The sequence below is a fragment of the Mobula birostris genome, chromosome 5 (genome assembly GCF_030028105.1).
Source record: "Mobula birostris isolate sMobBir1 chromosome 5, sMobBir1.hap1, whole genome shotgun sequence".
Lineage (NCBI taxonomy): Eukaryota > Metazoa > Chordata > Chondrichthyes > Myliobatiformes > Myliobatidae > Mobula > Mobula birostris.
The window spans coordinates 37,057,331-37,080,040 of NC_092374.1; the positions used below are offsets into that span (position 1 = coordinate 37,057,331).

Here is a 22,710-nt window from a genome sequence, read left to right on the forward strand (position 1 = left end):
TTCTACATTCATTGTGGGCATAAAAATATATTTTAGATTGTCTGGCTACTTTACGAATAAATCTTGTATCAAATAGAAAGCTTAAAAGAGATACTAATTACTTGCTTCTCTACAAACATTGAGACAGTTAGGGAATAACGAGGAAGAATAGACATATTTTGAGTTGAAAGAAACCTTTTAAGAATGTGTTTAAAAGGTAGAGAGAAAGATGCATTTTCATCTTAGAAGGACTTCCCAAAAAATAGAATCAAGGCAGCTGAATACTGTCCTACTAAGGGTGAGTTAAAGCAATGTTAGTTCATAGAATGCCAAGGAGAAGATGTTGAACTGAGAAGATTGTGATACTAGGGTGGAGCAAAACTACAGAATGTATATTATTTTACAGCTGAAGACAAGAAGCTGAGGTTTTTGAGGTTATCTTGCCTGAGACCAAGTGCAGCTGAGATATATTGTTGCAGTGCAGCAGCATCAGAACATACAGGGAAGGCTGATGGCAGGACAGCACCCAAAGGCATACAGAAGGGATTCATGGCACGGGGGTTGGGATAGGAGAGAGGAAGATGCAACCATGGTTTCGGAAAGTTCTGATCCATTCAGGAACCAATGGCTCAGCATTGTGGGACTAATCAGAGGATCCAGAAAAGGGGCAGAGAGACAGAAATTGCTATGTGCAGCCATGTCTAGATGTGATATTGATATAATAGGCAGTGTGCCAAGGAAAGGATGGGTAGCTTAGTAATGTTGCTATGTATGGGGAGTGAGGGGAGAAAGGGTAACAATTAAGAAAGAGAATGTGGTCAATTGAGTCAGTCGAAAAGTTGGAAAGGCAAAAGAGGAACCTTGCATCACAACTGGATTTGTCATTTTGGAGTCCAAAGCTGAAAAACCGAATCACTGGGATTCCAACTGGGAGCTCCTACAGAAGCAGGTTTGAGTAAGTGGTAATGACTTCACCAAGGGAACCATTGAGCATACTGCATTGTAAAGAAGCTAGAAAGGAGAGAAAGGTGATGAAGCATCAAGTACAGAACTGTTTAAAACAGGAGAGGAAGTGTTTCCTAAATAAATAAGTCTCAAGAAAATTAACAAGGTGTGGGAGAAATAAAACAAGTGCTATTGATTTTATCAAGAACTTCAATAGAAGAAAGTCTGTTTGAGCTGATAAGGTCATGGAGTTGATGAAAGGTGTGGGCTGGATGCTCATGTGAACAATGGAGAAGGTGATGAGGACCACAATCAGATTGCCGGAGGACTTGCTCAGTCCAGAGGTTGAAGGAAGAGTCAGCAGTGGGATTTTTATAGTGTGTGTTGATGCAATTGAGTAGTGGATGAGCTATATAAAAAAGACCTGTATAATTCAATTTTTTTTAATTCCACAGATTGAGACATATATGCCTTGGATTTGTCCATCCTTTCTGATGATAGATCCTGTAACTATTACAACCACAGTTATGACGTGATTTCCTACAAATCAAGTGCCATTGGACCAACAGCCAATGAGAAAGTATTACAGTCATCATCATTACAACATAGGTAATCATGGTCTCATGATCATGATTGTTCTTGTCAAATTGTTCTACAGAAGTGGTTTACCATGGCCTTCTTTTGGGCTGTGCCTTTACAAGAAATGGTAACTCCAACCATTATCAATACTCCTCAGAGATTGTCTGCCTTGCCTCGGAGGTCTTATAACCAAGGTTTGTGAGATTATTATCTAAATGGAGTCAAGTTAGGAAAAGGGGAAGTACAACGAGATCCAGGTGTTCTTGTACATCAGTCACTGAAAGCAAGCATGCAAGTACAGCAGGCAGTGAAAAAAGCTAATGGCATGCTGGCCTTCATGACAAGGGGCATTGAGTATAAGAGCAAAGAGGTCCTTCTACATCTGTGCAGGGCCCTGGTTAGACCAACCTGGAGTACTGTGTGCAGTTTTGGTCTCCAAATTTGAGGAAGGATATTCTTGCTATTGAGGGAGTGCAGCATACGTTCACAAGGTTAATTCCCGGGATGGCGGGACTGTCATATGTTGAAAGATTGGAGTGACTGGGCTTGTATACTCTGGAATTTAGAAGGCTGAGAGGGGATCTTATTGAAACATATAAGATTATTAAGGGATTGGACACGCTGGAGGCAGGAAGTCATGTTCCCGCTGATGGGTGAGTCCAGAACCAGAGGCCACAGTTTAAGAATAAGGGGTAGGCCATTTAGAACGGAGTTGAGGAAAAACTTTTTCACCCAGAGAGTGGTGGATATATGGAATGCTCTGCCCCAGAAGGCTGTGAAGGCCAAGTCTCTGGATGCTTTCAAGAAAGAGATGGATAGAGCTCTTAAAGATAGCGGAACCAAAGGTTATGGGGATAAGGCAGGAACTGGATACTGATTGTGGATGATCAGCCATGATCACAGTGAATGGTGGTGCTGGCTCAAAGGGCCAAATGGCCTACTCCTGCACCGATTGTCTATTGTCTATACACACCAGCTGCTCATATGGACATCCATCGCCTAGTCCCATAGTTTCACATGACCCTGACTGAGGTATTCCAGCATAACAAGTCAGTGATAAAACAAAAATAATAATTTTAACAAACTTTATTTTACTAAACTCTGCACAAATGATAATTATGGACACGATAAAAAAAAGCACTTTTGTAGGTCATTGAGGTTTACCGTTCCAGCTGATTCCCCATAAAATCTCATTATGTGGATTATCGTCTATAATTGACTTCAGTGCAAGACTGCTTGAGTCAGCAACCATGAGATTTATGCCAACACATTACTGTATGAGCCTTTGATTGGAGGTAGAACTCTCTGACTCAACATCCCCACCCAGTAAGCTGCACGCAGCAATTTGAATTAATCTCTGCACATTGTCCCTGAATTTGCTTCAGTAGTACTGTGGACACGACAGAGTTCTACCACAATACCAATCATACTAATGAAGCTCCTAGCTCAGGACAGAATCAATGATAAATCTTTGATATCCATTCTTTATAGAGTATAAAAGTTTATTGATCAATAAAACTCAGACTGCTCAAGTAGATTCTCTGAATTAATGGATATTGAGAAACCAGTTTTACTTTTTACCTGATGTTTATAATACACTTTACACCAAGCCCAATATGTTAAAACTTTGCTGATATTTATTTGATCTGTGGTAGGTATCAACAGTTTATTTTTCATGATAGTCATATACGAACATTTTGAGGAAAGGAATTGAAATGCAGCTTTGTCTAGATTTGACGTGGAACTTCATAAAATCTCCAGGCATGTGTCTGTGCTTATTTTGTACTTGTGGAAAAAAAAGATTTTTTTTTAAATCATGTATTGTATATCTTAAAATGGTTTATAAAATAAGTATAGATGCCTATTCCTCTGATTAAACACAAACAATGATTGCAGCAGTGTTTCATTTCGATTCAGCTGGGAATAGAGAAACTCAACACTGCATTTTTCACTAAGGCACTCATTGAAAATTTGAGCCCTGAAGCCTGTAATGTTTACCATCTACAGAAAATGAATTGCAAAAATACTGAGAGTCATGTTTGCTGATCAATAAGTATAAGGAGCTGAGCCTATTATTTTTCAAATGGCACTTTCCCCTTCCTTTTGGCACTACCATTTTAAATCCTTATGGATTTCAGTGCCTCTATGTTAGCCAAGTAAAATTCTTCTAATACTGCTTGTTCTCTCTGAGTTTCTCCTGCAGTCCTTTAGTATTCTATCAGCGCACACAAGATATTCACCATTCATGGCTCTGGGTAGCAGGCAGTGGTGGGTTAGAACATAGAAAACATACAGCAAAATACAGGCCCTTCGGCCCACAAAGCTCTGCCGAACATGTCCCTACCTTAGAACTACCTAGGCTTACCCATAGCCCTCTATTTTTCTAAGTTCCATGTACCTATCCAGGAGCCTCTTAAAAGACCCCATTCCACGCATTCACCACTCTCTGCGTAAAAAACTTACCCCTGACATTTCCTCCGTACCTATTTGCAAGCACCTTAAAACTATGCCCTCTTGTGCTAGCCATTTTAGCCCTGGGGAAAAGCCCCTGACTATCCACATGATCAATGCCTCTCGTTATCTTGTACACCTCTATCAGGTCACCTCTCATCCTCTGTTGCTCTAAGGAGAAAAGGTCGAGTTCGCTCAACCTATTCTCATAAGGCATGCTCCCCAATCCAAGCAACATCCTTGTAAATCTCCTCTGCACCCTTTCTATGGTTTCCACATCCTTCCTGTAGTGAGGTGACCAGAAATGAGCACAGTAGTCCAAGTGGGGCCTGACCAGGGTCCTATATAGCTGCAACATTCTGGTCAGGCCAATTGCTTTCCTGTATTCCTGGTTTATGTCCATGGCTTGTGTCCCTGAAGAGGAAGTAGACAGTATTTACGAGTACAATGGTGCACTTCTGGGACTGGTGGGCGTCACAGGGGCTTGAGTGCATTCTGGGTGGTGGTGACTATTATTATTTGAAACTGTTAACATTAATGTTACAGACCATAAAACACAGGAGCAGAATTGAGACCATTCAGCTCCTCAAGCCTGCTGCACTATTCAATCATGGCTGATTATTATCTCTCTCAATCCCATTCTCAAGTCTTCTCCACATTACCTTTGAGACTGTTACTAATCAAGAATCTATCAATTTCTGTTTTAAATACACCCAATGACCTGGCCTCCACAGCTGCCCTGTAGCAATAAGTTCCACAGATGCACCACCTTTGGCTAAAGGAATTCCTCCTCATCTCTGTTCCAAAGGGACATCCTTGTATTCTGAGGCAGTGCTCTCTGGTCCTGGTCTGAATCATAGAGCACTGTGACAAGGTGATGCTGCTTTCAATAAATAATTATCCTTTGGGAGACAGAAAAAGAACACAAGATGTTGCCTGGCAGGAGATATCAGAACGCCATGTGCATTATGACTCCTATTCTTTCAGGATAAACAATATTTCATGAATCATATCACAGAGAGGAATCTTATGAAGCATTAATGTAAAAGAAGTGCAATGGGTCATTAAACTTCACTCTCAATAATGTACAATTTTCCTTATCATGGACTTTTACTTGTGGAAGCTTTCCAAATTTTCAGTGCTATGGAAGACAAAATGTCAATGTAATTGTCTAGTTTCACAAATTACATTGTTCACCTTTACTTAATGCTTTGTTATTCTATGGCGTATCCTTGCTTCCCGCAGTCCTGGAAACTTGAAGTCCAGACAATTATTCAAACAATCCCACCCCCACCGTCCCAAATGTTGAATGGCTTCCTCTTGCACCCATACACCTCAAAGGGATCCAGGGAAGTTAACTTACAAATGACAGGTAGAATTGGTTACATATAATGGAACATGTGTTAATGCGACATATAAATGATAAAGAATGGTACAATTGTTCTGATAATAGAGCTGCCGCCTCACTGCTCATGTGATCCAGGATAAATTTTGTCTACTGGTGCTATCTTTGTGGAGTTTGCATACTCTCCCTGTGACAGTGTGGGTTTTATCTGGATTCTTGGTTTCCTCCCACATCAGATCATCTGGTCGCTTTGGTTGAATGGGTTTCAAGGGGTGTTAGCAAGGTAGATTCAGAATTGGCTCAGTGATAAAGACGCAGAGGGTAATGGTTGAAGGCCAATTCTCTAGGTGGTGGCCTGTGGCAAGTAGGTCTCCCAGTGGTCAATGGTGGGACCTGTTACTCTGTATTTATGTAAGAGTTAAAGATATGAATCTACACGGCATGATTAGCAAATTTGCTGATGATACTAAATTTGAGGGTCTTGTTGATACTGAGCCAGGTTACAATGGATTGTAAAGAGACCTCGATCAGTTAGGGAGATGGGCTGAGAAATGACAAATAGATTTCAACTTGAGGTGATGCATTTTAGACATTAAAATTAGGATAGGACTGGCTATGTGAGTGGTAGGGTACTGTTGAGTGTTGTGGAACAGAGGGGACCTAAGAGTACAAGTGCAGAGATTTTGTTGCAATGAATAGGCCCATCCACCCACCATTCGTTCTCATGGAATTTTTTGACCTTGTTAATAATCTGATAATTCATTATTTTGACAGAAGCAAGACAATGATCCAGTGATGTATCGTTAGAAAGGCTAACAAATTGCAGAGGGTATGAGTTCCTCATGTTCTAAGTTAATTCTGATTTATTCTTTCCAGCTTACTTTCCACAATACTGCTCATGACAGAAAATCTGTTCGAATTCAAAATTCAGTTTTTTGGCAAACAATGGTAATTCTGTATTTTTGCATTTGCAGTACACCATACAAATAATGTGAAAATAAATTATCCACAGAGCCTGGACAACATCCAGATGGGAATTAGCACTGGCCTTATAACTCATATTTTGAACAAAGAAAATTCCATCCAGTTTCCTCTGATATTCAACACATCACAGTAACTAAAACTCACACTTTCAAAGCCTTAATTAGATCAACCATTTCAACACATGGCAATTGTGTGAACAGTGCAGAGATCTTTGGGTAAAGTTTTTATCTGTTAAATAGTGAACTATATTTTTAAAATGTTGGTGGACTGAACCTGGGATACAGTAACAACTAATCACAAGGACGTAATGAAAATATATTATATGTATTGATTAATGTCAAATCTGAATTGGTTAACAAACAGGGTTGTGCTCATAACAAACAGATTCTGAGCATCTCTGCATCTGGAATAGACGTTGAGTGAGAATACAGTGCGTTGTTTTATCCACATGAGAGTTAATATGGCTTAAGTGTTGATCAGTTTATTTAGGGTTGCACATAGAATTTCTCAGTAGAAATGCAGCGAGTTTGGGAATTACGTATAAATGCTGAAGTTCTGAAATTACTGACTGAACTCTGCTAGCATTTTCCCAGTTGCATTCCCTGGAGCTAAACTTAAGCAGGGAATCTGCTCTCAGATTCTGCACCAGATTTGAGCTGGAACAGAATTCATGAATCCATTCATTAGAAGGCAGATTTTATAACTGCATTTGAAAATGATAAGAAGAATTTGTTGCAGTTTTTTAAATTTTTAAGTAAGAATTTTATATTTTCAAATTTTAAGGTTTTTAGTTGATTTTATTACTGTTATCAGTTTCCTATTTTCAATAGTATTTTCTAGATTTTGAATGTTTTGGAGTGTCAGGGATGATTTCAGTATTATTTTAAACCTTTGATGTCTTTCACAAATGGTAAAACTGAGAAACTGGCTTCATCATCAAAGATTTCACTGGCTGGTGCTCATTTTGGCTTGCCTATATGATCCAATTACGGTGCATAAGGTGCTGGCACAGCTTAAGGCCTTGCCCACTTAACGCCTTAGCCAGCACAATTAACTTTCCAGATGTGAACCAGTGCACGTATGTCAGTGGCAACTTGAGTCCGTTGAGCTCACTAAGGGACAATATTTACCACCCTGTTTCCATGGAAATTAGCTGCACTGAAAATGACTTTTCATTTTAAGTTTGATAAGAAGTTTAAGTTATTTTTACTTCATTGTTTATTTCCTATTTCTTGCGAGACTTGTTTCGAAGCCACCACATGTGTAGGAACTATTTGGTGCGAATAAAAAATACGATGCTAGTGTTTCTGATCTATACCATCACCCCTCCCCACTCCCCAGCACTTCCTTCAATGATCTATGTGAGCTTTTGAAGAGCAAACATGCCTACACATTAACTCACCTTATCTGTAATAGATCAATATTATTATTTTACTGGCCTTCAGCATGTACGCCAGAGTCTTTGATTGGATGTTACTTCAGCACCAAAGTCTATGGAAGTTAATTAAACTTCAATGAGCTTTATATCTTCTTTTATTTACTCTCCACTCCCTTCTTCCCTATGTGACATCTCTACGTGGGGGAGTGAAAAAAACTGGAATCATAATAGGATTTAAAATATCAACAGCACCATCTTCTGGAAGGATGTTCAAAAAAACAAACGTTCTTTTCACTTCCTGTGGCATTCGTTAAATTGGATTGTCACAGATCGGAAAGAGCTCAGATTTAATCTCAGAGCTGCATTTTCTGATTTTGGCTTTAATGAAGCAGGCGGTTCAAAGCCTCAGCCATCTTGGGCGGATGAGGGAAAGAAATAAACTAATGTTAGGAGTATCAGCATATCTGGGAAGGAGTGGACTTGCCTGCAACAAGGGCTAATGACGTAAGGCAGTAAGACCATAAGATACAGGAGCAGAATCAGACCATTCAGCCCATCGAGTACACCAATGGGAAACTGTTCAAATCATTTTGCCTACATTCCTGTACCTGAGTAGGTGAGCTACGGCATGACAATGATACGTGCATTTGGAGGCTAAATTCCAATTTACCATCAATTCATTCACCAAAGCAAATGAGATAATGGGATTATGCTCAACTTCCTCTAAACAAATGTCCTCTGTGGGATAGTAGTAACCCACAACGGCAGAGATTTATGATGAAACTCACTACTATTTGTTATATCTATTTTTAATAATGAATTTCATCACTGATCTCTTTAAGCAAAGCCAGATACTAATGATAAAATTCATCATCACCTTTAATGTGTCAATACAGAGTTTAGCTGAATGAGGAAAAGCAAATCTAGCACAAAATTAATTATCCACTAGCAGTAGATGTCTTCCTTACTGTATGCTTCTGGGACTTGAACTACTTGCTGCGGACCTCTCAAGCTATCACAAATGTCCACCAAATCCACTGGAAGGACAGGTGAACCAATATTGGTGTCCTCTCCCAGCAGATGAAGCATTCGGTCTGGAGCATTTGTGATGGCTCAGCTTCTGGTCCATGAGTAGGAGCACAGGGAGTTCCAAAATGAGAGAGAGAATGAACATATCATCTCACAAGCTACCATCCCACCCATGCCATCAGTCGCTACCTGGGACATCTGTGGTAGAGTCCTTGGGTCCACATTGGCATCATCCATCACCTGAAAACTAGAGTGAAAGCAAGTCATCTTGTTCCTGAGGAATTGCCTCAAAAGAGCTAATTGTTTTTACACAGGTGGGTGTATGGAATGCCCTGTAAAGGCAGATACCTTAATGACATTTAAGAAATTCTTAGAAAGGCACATGGATGATCGAAACTTAGAGGGTTATGTAGGAGGGGAGAATTAGATTGATCTTAGAGTAGGTTAAAAGGCAAAATTATAAGCCAAAGGGCCTGCAATATGTCGTAATTTTCTATGCTCCATAAGAGTAGATGAACAAAAGATAGAGAATGCTGAAGATGTGTTGTCTGTCAGCTGCCAAGGTCAAGGACACTTCTTCTCAACTGGAAAGGAACTTGAAGGAGGAGAAAATTATCCAGCTGTTATGAACCATGTAGACACTACCAACATCGGTAGGAGAATGAAGGAGGTTCTACTGAATGATTATAAATGGCTCATGTCAAAAGTGAAAATTAGAACAAGTTAGGTAATAATCTCTGAGAAGTAGCAGAGAGTAAATAAGATTAAAGGAGTAAACACATGACCAAGAGGTTGATGTGGGAGAAATGGATGCGGATTGATTGGGCACTAACACTTGATTTGGGAGAAAAGGGAGCTTTAGACAGTGTTTTAAACTTATTAAAGTTTGAAATGGTTCAAGTGATAAGAATTTTAACATATCAAAAAGAAATGAGAGAGCAGTGAAGGGATGAATAGAAATTGAAATGACAGAAAGTATAAGCAAAACTGTGGAACAGAAATTAGAATCAGATTAACGACTGTAAAAGGTCAAAGCTGCAAGGTTTTTATCACTAGTTGGAACAAGCTAGAGCTGACAGCACAAATAGAAATAAATGAGTTTGTTTTAACATATGTTACAGAATGGAGGGTGACCAGTATCCATCGGAGATTTATCCTGATCAAGAAGAGTGACTCAATAGCAAAGATGTATGCTCCATGGTTAAAAAGGAAAACATTTCTTCAAAAACTAAAGCACGCAGACAAAAACTGGTGGTAGACCACACAACTGGTGGAACCAGAAGAAAAAAACTAAAGAGCAAGAAAATGAAGATGAGAAAGCACAGGCAAGTAACACTAGAGCTAACAGCAAGGAAGGAGATAGTTAAGGTCAATGCAACATACCTGGAAAGCAGGACTGGGGAATTAATGCTGGGTAACTAGGAAATAGCAGACAATTTGAAAGAAAACTTTGCATTGTTCTTCATAGTGGAGGATAGTTGAATTATCTTAAATGTGTAGTTACAAATAGAAGGCAAGAATGTTCAATGATCCCCATTAAAACTCAAAATATTGAAAACACTGAAACATCTAAGGACAGAGAATGGTCAGGACCTAATTACCTATATCCAAGAAAGGAGCTGAAGAGAAAGTAGAGCCAAGGCTTTTTCAAAACTCCTTGTTCCAGGATGGTACCGGTGAATTGGAAAACCACAAATGGGAGATTAAAAGTAGGAAAGGATAGGCAAATTCACTTAATATCTATTGGTGGGAGGGTGCTAGAGTCTATAATCAAGGAAGAAATAGCCAGTTGTTTAGTGAACACTAATACCATCAAACCAAGTCAACATAATTTTATGAACGGGAAATGCACAGGAGGATCTTGGGGTCCAATTCCATAGGTCCCTGAAAGAGGCTGCATAGGTTAACAGGACTAGAAGGAAGGCATAGAGCATGTTTGTCTTTATTAGTCAAAGCATTGACTTTTTATGCTTATAAACGTCTAGTTAGACCACATCTGGAATATAACATTCAGTTCTGCTTGCTCCTTTATAGGAAGGATGGTGAGGCTTTGGATGGGGGTGCAGAGGAGGTTTATTGGATCTGACGGGAATGAAGGATGTGTGATAAGGAGAGGTTGAACAAACTTCTGCTCCGGAGCAGGAAAAACTCTTTTCCCTCTTTAGTCTTTTACTGCTGCTTCTACCAGTTGTCTAATCTACCACCAGTTTTTTTTTCTTGGGGAGACCCAATGGAGGTTTATAAGATTTAGAGTAGACATACAGTATCTTTACCATAGGGCTGAAATGTGGAACTACAGGGAATGCAGTTAAGGTGAGAAGGGTTAAATTCAAAGGAGATGTACAGGGCAAGATATTTCTGGAATAATCGGTGTCTGGAATGTGCTGCCTAGGATGGTGGTGGAAGCAAATATGACAGAAGTGTTTAAGAATCTCTTAGGTAGGCACATGAATGGAGAGGTAAGTATATTGTGTAAGCAGAAGGGATTCTTTTACTTAGGCATTTAATTTGGTGCGACTTTGTGAGGCTATGGGCCTGTCCGTGCACTTTACTGTTCTATATTCTGTAAAATAGTTTTTTGCCAAATTTCTAGTGTTCTTTGAGGATACAATAAGCAAAATTGATAAAGGGGAAGCTACAGTGTATTTGGATTTCCAAAAAGAAATTTTGATAATGTGTCTCATCTGGCATCAGTGTGTGGTATGGAAACTGCAATGTGGTAGACAGGAAGATGTACAAAGATTCATTAAAACTGCACCAGCCTAGCCACCTTTAAGAACGTATATACAGAAAGGTGCCTATTTATTCCTCTCCATAGATGCTGCCCGGCCCATTAAGTTTATCCAGCGTTTTCTGTGTGTTACTCTACAGAATCTCCTGTGTTGGTACTTTTTGGAAAGATTTGGGAAGCTGAGGGCTATGGGGAACTGGCACAGAGGAGGAGATGAGGCATGGGGCAGATCAGCCCTGATCATATTGAACTGTAGGGCAGGCTCGAGGGGTTGAATACCCTTATCTTCTTATGTTCCCACCTCCATAATGGGTCACAAATGAGGTGATTTCAGTATGTTTGATTTTGTACGAATTTGTTGCTACGCAGGATTTTTCAGAGGGTAAGCAGTTCCACCTGTGGTGAAACATGACATTCACTGATGTCCCTTTAACACAAGTAACATCTGTTAGCCCAGCATGAAGTATAACCTGAACTGGTTCTTGCAATGGAGAAGAATGGTTTCTCAAAAGCCATTTCAAATTCCGGAATCTAATATTTTCTGAGCATTTATTATACAAGTTGGCACAGTTTGCTTATTCATCAGCCATTCACATATGGTTAATACAAGCCTTATTAGACACACACAGCGCAGTTGCCTGATATCTCCAGTAACCCATGGACAATCCTGCACCTCCTCCTTATGACTGTGTGGGTTTCTCCCAGGTGCTCTGGTTTCCACACACAACACAATGAGGCGCAAGTAGGTTAAATAACTGATGTACGTTTGTAAACTGTCCCTTTGTGTACCTTACTGGCAGAAAGAGTCAAAGAAAATTAGAGAAAATAAGCTACAGGGGAAAAAAGTAGAGAGTCAATGGCCTTAATGGGATTGTTTCCCTAAGAGTCAAGAAAATAAATAGCCCCCTTCTGGGTTCTGACTGCCCACTTTCAAAAAGTGTGCAGAAACACCATGCTTTCTGCTTTCAATTCTGTCAAATATTACACAAGTTTGATGTTGTTGACCTAGAGAGCAATTCTGTCAAATACTACATGAGTTAGATGTTGTTGCCCCAGAGACCAGTTTCTGTCTAATGTTACATGAGTGAGATGCTGTTGCCCCAAAGACCAGTTCTTTCTAACATTACATGAGTTAGATGTTGTTGGCCCTACATGCATTATCTTTCAGTGAATTTTGAAAAACTGTGAAGACTCCATGTAATTCTTTGTAGCTCTTTAGTTTTAAAATTAAATTTTAAGACTCTTAATGGTCAGATTCATTCTATAAATTGTAAAATACAGGGAAGGTCTTCCCTAATACTTCTGTAAGCAATTCATTCCAGGTGGGAAAGGTAATTGGGCCAAAGCCAACACAGGCTTTTTACCTCAGCAAGTTAATGCGTGTGATAAAATCAAAGGTTTCCCCAGGATATTCTTAATGGCACTAGAAATCATGCAAAACCTATTAAAAAGTTTTCCTCCGCTGAATTGCAAAGTTACATGATGTGTCAAACTTTGATGCCAAATGCACAAAGGTATAAAAAAAAATCCACATTAAGTAAAAGAAAAGTCAGCAGATTATTTGATTACCTTTCCCTGTTAATCTAATGTTAAAGAACATTTTATTGGCAGAGGTCTACTATTCATTAATGTGACTATTTCATCTATCCATCTCTATTTTTATTTATTTGGTCTCAACTGCTAAGACCACAGTAATTTATTAGTTCCATATTTTCAGTTTGACTTGTATTCTGTTAGACTGTTTGAGGTAACATTATTTATTCTTTCTTACTTCTCTTCTAATATTTATATATGTAGCCCCCCCGGCCACCCTCAGGGTCGCTCGGCTCGCTGTCGTCTAAGGAAACAGCCTCGGCCCCGCCAAACTGGGTAATAGTTTGTTTGGATGCTGTGTGAGGTACCCCACCTCGCCCAAATAACAGACAATACATCAGATACAATTAAATGATATACAGTTCATAGATATTACTGGAACTATATAATTAAGAGAGAATAAAATATAAAAGGAAAATAAAAGGCACCACACTTATCAAAGTTCAATCTCTTCGTGCACAAAAACCGTTGGAGCTCAAGGACCTTCTTCTTCACCCTGAGACCCCTCGGACCACCACAACCGGCCGCCTGGGACCACCAATGGTGGTCGACCAGATGCTCCACATGAGTCCATCTCCGTCTCCTCGCCGAACGTCCCGCTCGGGGTCCAACCCCGTTAGCGGACATCACAGCACATCGTCCATCCTCTGTCTCGCTCTTCTGCCTTCCGCCCCAAAACCCCGTGCATACAGTATCTTCAAATACACCAAAACCATAACAACTATCCCAATTGGTTAATAGCACTCTCTTATCAGACTCTAAAGAAAAACAAGCTGCTAGCACAAACTTTCTCAGTGTTTAACACAACAAAGCCGCATTCCCCAAATTAACATAACAAAGACGCCATTTTAATTAGCCTCCGCAGTAATATAAAAGTCGAAACCCCCTTACACTCTCCCCCCACCAAATAAAGTCATGTCCTCATGACTTCTAAATAACCCGCTAGCCAGTCCTGCAGACACACAACACACACATACACAGATACACACAGTGACAGTGCTCCCCAAACAGTGGACCTTACTCCCGTCCCACGGGCGCTACATAGGCCAACCTATCTGGGAGCTTCTTAATCCTCCGAGACCTCCGTACCCCCTCACTTAAACCCAAAAGGCTCAGACACTACTAGGGATACCTCAGGCCCACTTGCCAACTCCTCTCTCACTCAGGCCACCACTACAGCTCGGGGCCCCCTGTTCCGTGTCCGGGGCCCCGCCTCTCCTCTTTCCTGATCCTGCCATAACTCAGACTGCCCACAGCTAGCCTTCCCCACTACACCTGACTCAGTGGGAGAAGGGCCAAAGATCTCTTCCTGAATCCCGGGGAAGTTAGCGAAAGGCAGCATGTACCACATGTGCAGCACATCATCCTTCGAATCCGTATCCTTCCTCATTCCTTCGATCGGTAGCTGCTGTTTGAGTTTCTCCAAACTGAAACATTTAGCCGGGGCTATCCCTTCAGCTTCCTGCAGTCGAGACGTCAGCTTCTTCGGGGACTCCTTCAACTCTCACCACAACCTCAACAGTTCTGACTCAGGGTTCCCGGCCATCTCAATCTGGGACGCAGTTACCCCACCAGCTTCTTCCACCCTGACCTGAAAAGCAGCAGTTAAAGGATGTTCAGCCTCCGGTGGTTTCTTCCTGAGGACGTCTTCCAGGTCAACTTTCAGTTTTTCCACTTCATTTAAACTCACGATAGTCATCTTCAGGTTCCTTTCAAGCGTCCACCTCCCTTTTCCGAGATCTGTCCTCCATTTCTTCACCTCCTCGGGAGTGTAGTCAAACTCCCCTCCCTGGGCTCTCGGTTTTCTGTTGCCCTTAGTCAAAACACTTCCTTGATCTTCCCCAACTTGCAAGTCTTCCAATCTGTTCTGAATCGACGTCTTGAGCTTCTGCTGATCCCTTGAAAGGTGGGTGATTGTTTCTTCTCGCTGGATTAATTCATCAGTACATGACCACAGTGTGGTGCAAATCCCCTCTCTTCCCTGTGTCCCATTTAGATTGACGACCTGGGTTTCCATCCCCCAGTCCACCACTGTCTGTCCCAACACCAAGAAGTTCAACTGGTATGTCGAGTCATTTTTCTCACATTGCACCAAACTCCTCCGGCCAAAAACTCCTCCACATTTGACACTTCGCTTCGGTCGCCCAGGCTCAGCCACTCGCCTCGCCTCATAGTCCCCCCAGGCGAATCCAAGCTCCAGGCGGTCATCCACATACGTCAAAACTCCACACACCTGCACTTCCCCCATGGTCTTCCTCATGCCCCGCAGGAAGGATGCTGGGGCTCCGGATATGCCCTTGGGCATCTTTTCGGATCGGAAGGATCCTAGGGAACTAGTAACGGCCGTCTTCGGCTCAACAGCCGCACTCCTCAGGATCTGGCACACATCACATCCACTCCTCAGATCCAGCACATTAAACCACATCGCATAATCCACGCACACGCTGCCTTCATCTTCCCCGCCGCTAGGGTCCAGTTGCCGCGACCTCTCTCTCACTGAGGTGTCTTCAGCGGTCAACTCCCTTCCCTCGTGGCAGTTCAGAGCATTTACTAAGAGGGTCTCACCCTCAGCTACTTTCCCCAAGCCGTACCACCGCTGGGTCTCGTTTAAATTCGGTACTGGCTCAAGGCTGCTACACACGTCCTCAGAAGCAACTCGACACGCTGGGTGCCCAGACAATGCCTCCATGAACTCCAGGGTCATTAACCAATCATCGTCTTCCGGATAACTACTGCCACTAGTACCCAAAGTCTCCGGTGCCCTTGCGGTTGTCAAGGGTAAATGCTTCAGATACCGGTTGTAAAGCAAACTGTACAACAACTTGAGCGGCGCCCCAGGGTCGAGGACAGCTTTAGCATCGCTTCCCTCTCTCCATAGCGACACCCTGGGGTGTGGTCCCTCTAAGCCTTCAGGAATAGGGTCTTCTCCTTTCGGAAGTACATTGGTACATTGCTGGGAACGTGCTTCCCCAGAGACCCCAAGCCGTTCCCCCACTGGGCCTCCACTAAGTTTCCCGACACCTCTCTGATCAGCTGAACAACTGATCCCCTGAAATGACCTCCCTGGCACTGCAAGCAATTTAGCCACCCTCCTCGCCAGAGAAGACACACTGAAAACTTTCCCCCCTCTTTCGAATAACTGACAGCTGTCACTACGGTGTAAGTGAACCTGACAGCTCTAACACGGTCACCAGCCCGCCTACTCAAACTTTCAACCAATCCCTGTCGCTCTCCCTCAACCGAGCACTGCCACCCTTCTAACAACTGAGAGATCCACTCTTCCCTCATCTCGCACGCCTCCGCCCCTCTTGGGGTGGACACTATCCCAAGTGCCAGGCGGAGACTGCCAGAGCTAGAATATTTATTCACAGACCCTACCTCCAAATCAGACCACTCTTTCCTCTCTCTCCCAACCACACGGACAGCCCCAATTGCCACCTCCAATTCGTCAATGCCAGCCCGAACTCGAACAAAGACCGCACCCGCCACGCATACAGCAATCACCAGCAAATAACCCACAGAGACACACATTACAGATTTAAACAGGGCACCCACACAGCATACCAGCAGACTCAATCCCGGACAAAACCCACACAATGTAGCCCCCCCGGCCACCCTCAGGGTCACTCGGCTCGCTGTCGTCTAGGGAAACAGCCTCGGCCCCGCCAAACTGGGTAATAGTTTGTGTGGATGCTGTGTGAGGTACCCCACCCCGCTCAAATAACAGACAATACACCAGATGCAATTAAATGATTTACAGTTTATAGATATTACTGGAACTATATAATTAAGAGAGAATAACATATAAAAGGAAAATAAAAGGCGCCACACTTAGCAAAGTTCAATCTCTTCGTGCACCAAACCGTTGGAGCTCAAGGACCTTCTTCTTCACCCTGCGACCCCTCGGACCACCTCGACTGGCCGCCTGGGACCACCAATGGTGGTCGACCAGACGCTCCACATGAGTCCGTCTCCGTCTCCTTGCTGAGCGTCCTCCTCGGGGTCCGACCCTGTTAGTGGACGTCACAGCACCTGGTCCATCCTCTGTCTCGCTCTCCCGCCTTCTCCCCCAAAACCCCGCGCATACAGCATCTTCAAATACACCAAAACCATAACAACTATCCCAATTGGTTAATAGTACTCTCTTATCACAAAACAAGCTGCTAGCACAAACTTTCTCAGCGTTTAACACAACAAAGCCGCATTCCCCAGATTAACATAACAAAGACACCATTTTAATTAACCTCCGCAGTAATATAAAAGTTGAAACCCCCTTACATATATTTGTATACCTGTCCACTTGTAATGCTACTGTGACACTGTAATTTCCTTTTGAATCAATAAAGTATCTATCTGTCTATCTCTTCAGTTATTATGATGCGACCACTTAGATACCAAGAGCTACAGAAGAAGCTTAAATTTCCACAATAAAATGGTGATTCTCCTGGGCTCCAGAAGTAACACAGCACTTGTAAAAATATTTTATTCTTCATTAGTACCATAGCCACACTTATTGGTCTTTGTCCTCAGAAAATATTTTGTTCAATTTCTGCGGTAAAGGAAGCGCCTTGTCCTATGCCGGGAAAATCAATTGCAATTGGGCTGTTCTCAGTGGAGTGTAGAAAATGAGAGCTTGTTTTTATTGAGGAATGTGAGCAATAATTGGCATTTTCTGATTTTGTTTGAGATTTGTAATCAGAAGAACTTCTTGGGGTCAAACATAGTGAAGTTGTGAACACTCTGGTTCAACATCAAATAGTCGCCCGTGGATCATTTCCTAGAGACTATTCACTAACTGGATGTTCCAAATCACCAACATAAAGTCTACATACTTCTTTATTCTTGTCAACAGCCCTCTTTTATTTAAACATATCTATGATTCTGAGGTAGGGATGGCCTATTTGTATAAACAGTGTCGTTTTCCCTGTAGGAGGTATAAATGAAATGTGAAATTTAACACCTACAGTGACCATAGCATGGTTGAGGTTCTGCTTTTGCATAATGATTTTAACTCAACATCACTGTTATCACAAACAAGAGAATATCTGCAGATGCTAGAAATCCAAACAACACACACAATGTGCTGGAGGAACACTGCTGACCAGCCAGCACCTATGGAAAAGAGAGCAGACAATGTTTCGGGCCGAGACCCTTCACCCAGGACTGGAGAAAAAAAGATGAGGAGTCAGAATAAGAAGGTGGGGGGAAGAGAGGAAGAAACACAGGGTGGTAGGTGAAATCGGGAATGGGCAGAGAGGTGAAGTAAAGAACTGGAAGTTGATTGGCGAAAGAAATACAGGGCTGGAGAAGGGGGAATCTAATAAGACAGAAGGCCATGGAGGAAAGAAAAGGCTGGAGAAGCACTAGGGGGAAGTGATGGGCAGGTAAGGAGATAAGGTGAGAGCAGGAAATGGGAATGGTGAAGGAGAGGGGGAGTACTATCACTATTATCATCTCATTTTTGATTCTCATTATGAGTTCAATATAGTTTTATCAAGCAGGTAGAATATGAGTAACACTTCAATACTGACATTTCTGCAAGAGAAGAGTGATATTTGATAAGGTCCAATACATTTTAGATTGTGGTCTTGCTGAGAGCCAACAAATGTCTTCCCCATAGAGATAAACAACTCCAACAACAAATTGTTCCATGGTTTAAAATAGCCACCATCCACTATAGATGAAGGTGCAGGATGCTTACAGCTTTGCTCTCCTGGATTTTATATGTACAATTTGTTTATGAAGCAAAATTACAGACAGAACAGCTATACCACACAGCGTTACAAAGGGAATGATATGATTCTGATTACAGTCCAGTAGAATAGTCTGTAATTCAGACATAAAGTACTACGAGTGCAACAGTGTATGGATAATCAATTATGACATAACTCCTGCTAAATGGAAAAAAGGGCTTTCAAAGAAAATGGATTACACTTAGACTGGAGTATTATCCTTTCACCTCCAGCCATAGTTTCAAATCCACAGTGGGTACAAATAATGGAAAATTCTATTATCGTTTGGTTTTTAAAGAATCCTAAATAAAATGTAATCATTTTGCTTCCTGTAACAGAATAAAGGAATTGTTTCATAACATTGGCAAAGAAAAAAATGCCCTCACATTTAGGAGGCTGCTTATCCTGTCAAGAAACATGGTTGCAGACAATCTTCATAAAATGGATCTGGCTGTTGTTGTCTAACAACTTGCTTCTGGTTCCAAAATGAAATCTAATCACTATTGCCGTTGTTGACATGCAGCTTTTCATATGAATAATATCTATCAAAAATGTTACTCTGACATACAGTGCTCCATTCTGTTGAGTCATCAAGAGTATCTTTGATCTTTAATTTAAGCACCTGTCATTTTAATTCTCCAACTTCGACATCTGTGTCTTTGGTCTCTTATAGTGTTCCAACAGAGTCAAGTTCAAACTTAGTGAGTAGCATCTCATTTTTTCCACTGGGCGTATTAAAGTCCCTTCAGCACTTAATGAATTCAACAATTCCAAATACATTGATTGTGTCAAAACTGGTTAGTTCAGATAAACCGTTAGCAAATTGTACCATTGCCTTCTTTTTTCTCTCCATGATGCTGCCTCATTTGCTGAGAACTTCCAAGGTTCTCTTGTTACATTTCACATTTCCAGCATCTGAAGTGTTGTGTATAACACACTGCTTTATTTCTCCTTTCTTCACTTGTTTTTATCTCCTACTATTTCAGCTCCTCCAGACTCGAAGAGATTAATATGCCTTTACCATCCTCTTTGCCAGCACCACCATTGCTATGTCATTCAGTTTCTCTGTATCCACTGTAGCACAGGCATTCACGTTGTTCTGTTTATCTATACAAACTCTAGCACCACCACCTTTTTCTAACTCTAAAATCAATCCTGAAACATTAACACTGTTTGTCTCATCGCAAAATTTGATAGAGCCATTATAGACCAGTGAGTCTTACTTCAGTGGTTGGTAAGTTGATGGAGAAGATCCTGAGAGTCAGTATTTATGAACATTTGGAGAGGCATAATATGATTAGGAATAGTCAGCAAGGCTTTGACAGGTAGATCAGTAGATGTAGTGTATATGGATTTCAGCGAGGCATTTGATAAGGTACCCCATGCAAGGCTTATTGAGAAAGTAAGGAGGCATGGGATCGAAGGGGACGTTGCTTTGTGGATTCAGAATTGGCTTGCCCACAGAAGGCAAAGAGTGGTTGTAGACAGGTCATATTCTGCATGGAGGTCGATGACCAGTGGTGTGCGTCAGGGATCTGTTCTGGGACCCCTTCTCTTTATGATTTTTATAAGTGACCTGGATGAGGAAGTGGAGGTATGGGTTAGTAAATTTGCTGATAACGCAAAGGTTGGGGGTGTTGTGAATGGCGTGGAGGGCTGTTAGAGGTTACAGTGGGACATTGATAGGATGCAAAACTAGGTTGAGAAGTGACAGATGAATTTCAACCCAGATAAGCGTGAGGTGGTTCATTTTGGTAGGTCAAATATGATGGCAGAATTTAGTATTAATGGTAAGATTCTTGGCAGTGTGGAGGATCAGAGGGATCTTGGGGTCCGAGTCCATAGGACACTCAAAGCTGCTACACAGGTTGACTCTGTGGTTAAGAAGGCATATGGTACATTGGCCTTCATCAACCATGGGATTGAGTTTAGGAGCCGAGAGGTGATGTTGCAGCTATATAGGACCCTGGTCAGACCCCACTTGGAGTTCTGTGTTCAGTTCTGGTCACCGCACTACAGGAAGGATGTGGAAACCATAGAAAGGGTGCAGAGGAGATTTACAAGGATGTTGCCTGGATTGGGGAGCATGCCTTATGAGAATAGGTTGAGTGAACTCGGCCTTTTCTCCTTGGAGCGACGGAGGATGAGAGGTGACCTGATTGAGGTGTATAAGATGATGAGAGGCATTGATCATGTGGATAGTCAGAGGCTTTTTCCCAGAGCTGACATGACTGGCACAACAGGGCACAGTTTTAAGGTGCTTGGAAGTAGGTACAGAGGAGATGTCAGGGGTAAGTTTTTACGCAGAGAGTGGTGAGTGCGTGTAATGGGCTGCCAGCAACTGTAGTGGAGGCAGATACGATAGGGTCTTTTAAGAGACTCTTGGATAGGTACATGGAGCTTAGGAAAATAGAGGGCTAGGGGTAACCCTAGGTAATTTTTAAGGTAATGTTTGGCACAGCATTGTGAGCTGAAGGGCCTGTATTATGCTGTAGGTTTTCTATGTTTCTATGTTAAAGGCAACTAGCAAAAGGGCCAGAGAAGATGCAGAATGTAGTGAGTACCTACAGAGAAATGATTATTTACCTTTAGGTAGTGGAGGCAGAATAATCTGTGGTTTTCAAATGAGAATTAGATCATTACTTGATTCAATAAAATTGCGTGGTCATGGGGAAAGTGAGTGGGATTAACTGCAAATGGCTTGATAGTGAGCCAGCGTTGACTCAAAGGGTTGAATGGCCCCCTTCAGTACTAATAATTTTTTTCGTATACAGAAGGGAAGCAGCTTTTTCACTAATCTGTTGCTTGTAATATTTTAATATCTTTAACAGAGGCTTTCTTTTTCAAAGAAAATAACTCTAGAACTTGATTTAGAAATTCTTAAGCCCAAATTTGAAATCTTAAATTCAACCGAACAACATTCTTAATGACTGGAATATTTGAGAAAATCTAGGTTGAAATTATCTGTGTTTGTGCCATCAAGAACAATGAATAAACGTGAAATGCTGGCAATGCAGTATAGTTTCCTAAGGAATATCACATATCATATCCTGTCAACAATGGAATGTTCCCTTTAAGACCCTTGTCTCTTAAATGCTAACCAATGACTAACATTCTAATTACATTTAACTCATTAGAATCACCTCTAACTGTGTACAGCTTCATTTTAACAATCTCATGAATTGCTTTCTGAAAGTCAATAGAAAGAACACTCATAGGCAACTCCTCCACTTCTTTTACCACACCAGTTCCTTCTCTGTGGCTTGTTCTTATCCTAGTGCTTAGTCAACCATGCATTTTGTGACTTTGCCACAATTGACGCTGGGCTGACAATATTGTTGTTACCTGAATTCTTCCTCCATCACTTCTCAAATGATGGAGTAATATTTACAGCTTTTCAATCCAAATGTGCAGTTTGGAAATCTAAAATGCTTTGAAAAGGTATGAATGGTACATCTGTAATTTCCTGTTCTTTTTCTTTTCATAACCTTACCTGCAAATTCTGGAAGCTTTTAAGAAGATGTCTCACATTTAGGTTACTTACCTAAAGTTCACTCAGTTCCACTTTTAGTTTCTCAAAGCATCATTAGTATGTTATTTATATCCACTGTGAAAATGGATACAAAGTACTTATAAAATGCTTCCGTTAGTTCCTTATTATACATTAGTCTCACAGTCATCCATCTTTCAAAATTCCCCATTCTCTTTCTTGGAACATGTTATGGAAGCTCTTTGCCATTGTTTTCATTTTGTTTTTAACATTTATTAAGCTGCTTGTCCCACTTCCATCCAGGTAGAGGCTATGCAATTTACATGCCAAGACCACTAGACTCAAAACCACTTACTTCTCCCAAGCCATCAGGCTGATCAACATCTCCATCCATTAACACACTCCACCACCCCGCCTGTCAAATGCAAACATGACTTTGTAACAATGAAGAGAAACATGACCTGAGTAACTGGT

General features: G+C 41.5%; 1 protein-coding gene across 4 annotated transcripts in view; it reads right to left on the reverse strand.

Moving 5' to 3' along the window:
- Positions 1-22,710, reverse strand: part of sv2ca (synaptic vesicle glycoprotein 2Ca) — a 162,125-nt gene that overhangs the window by 68,946 nt on the left and 70,469 nt on the right. The window lies entirely within an intron of this gene.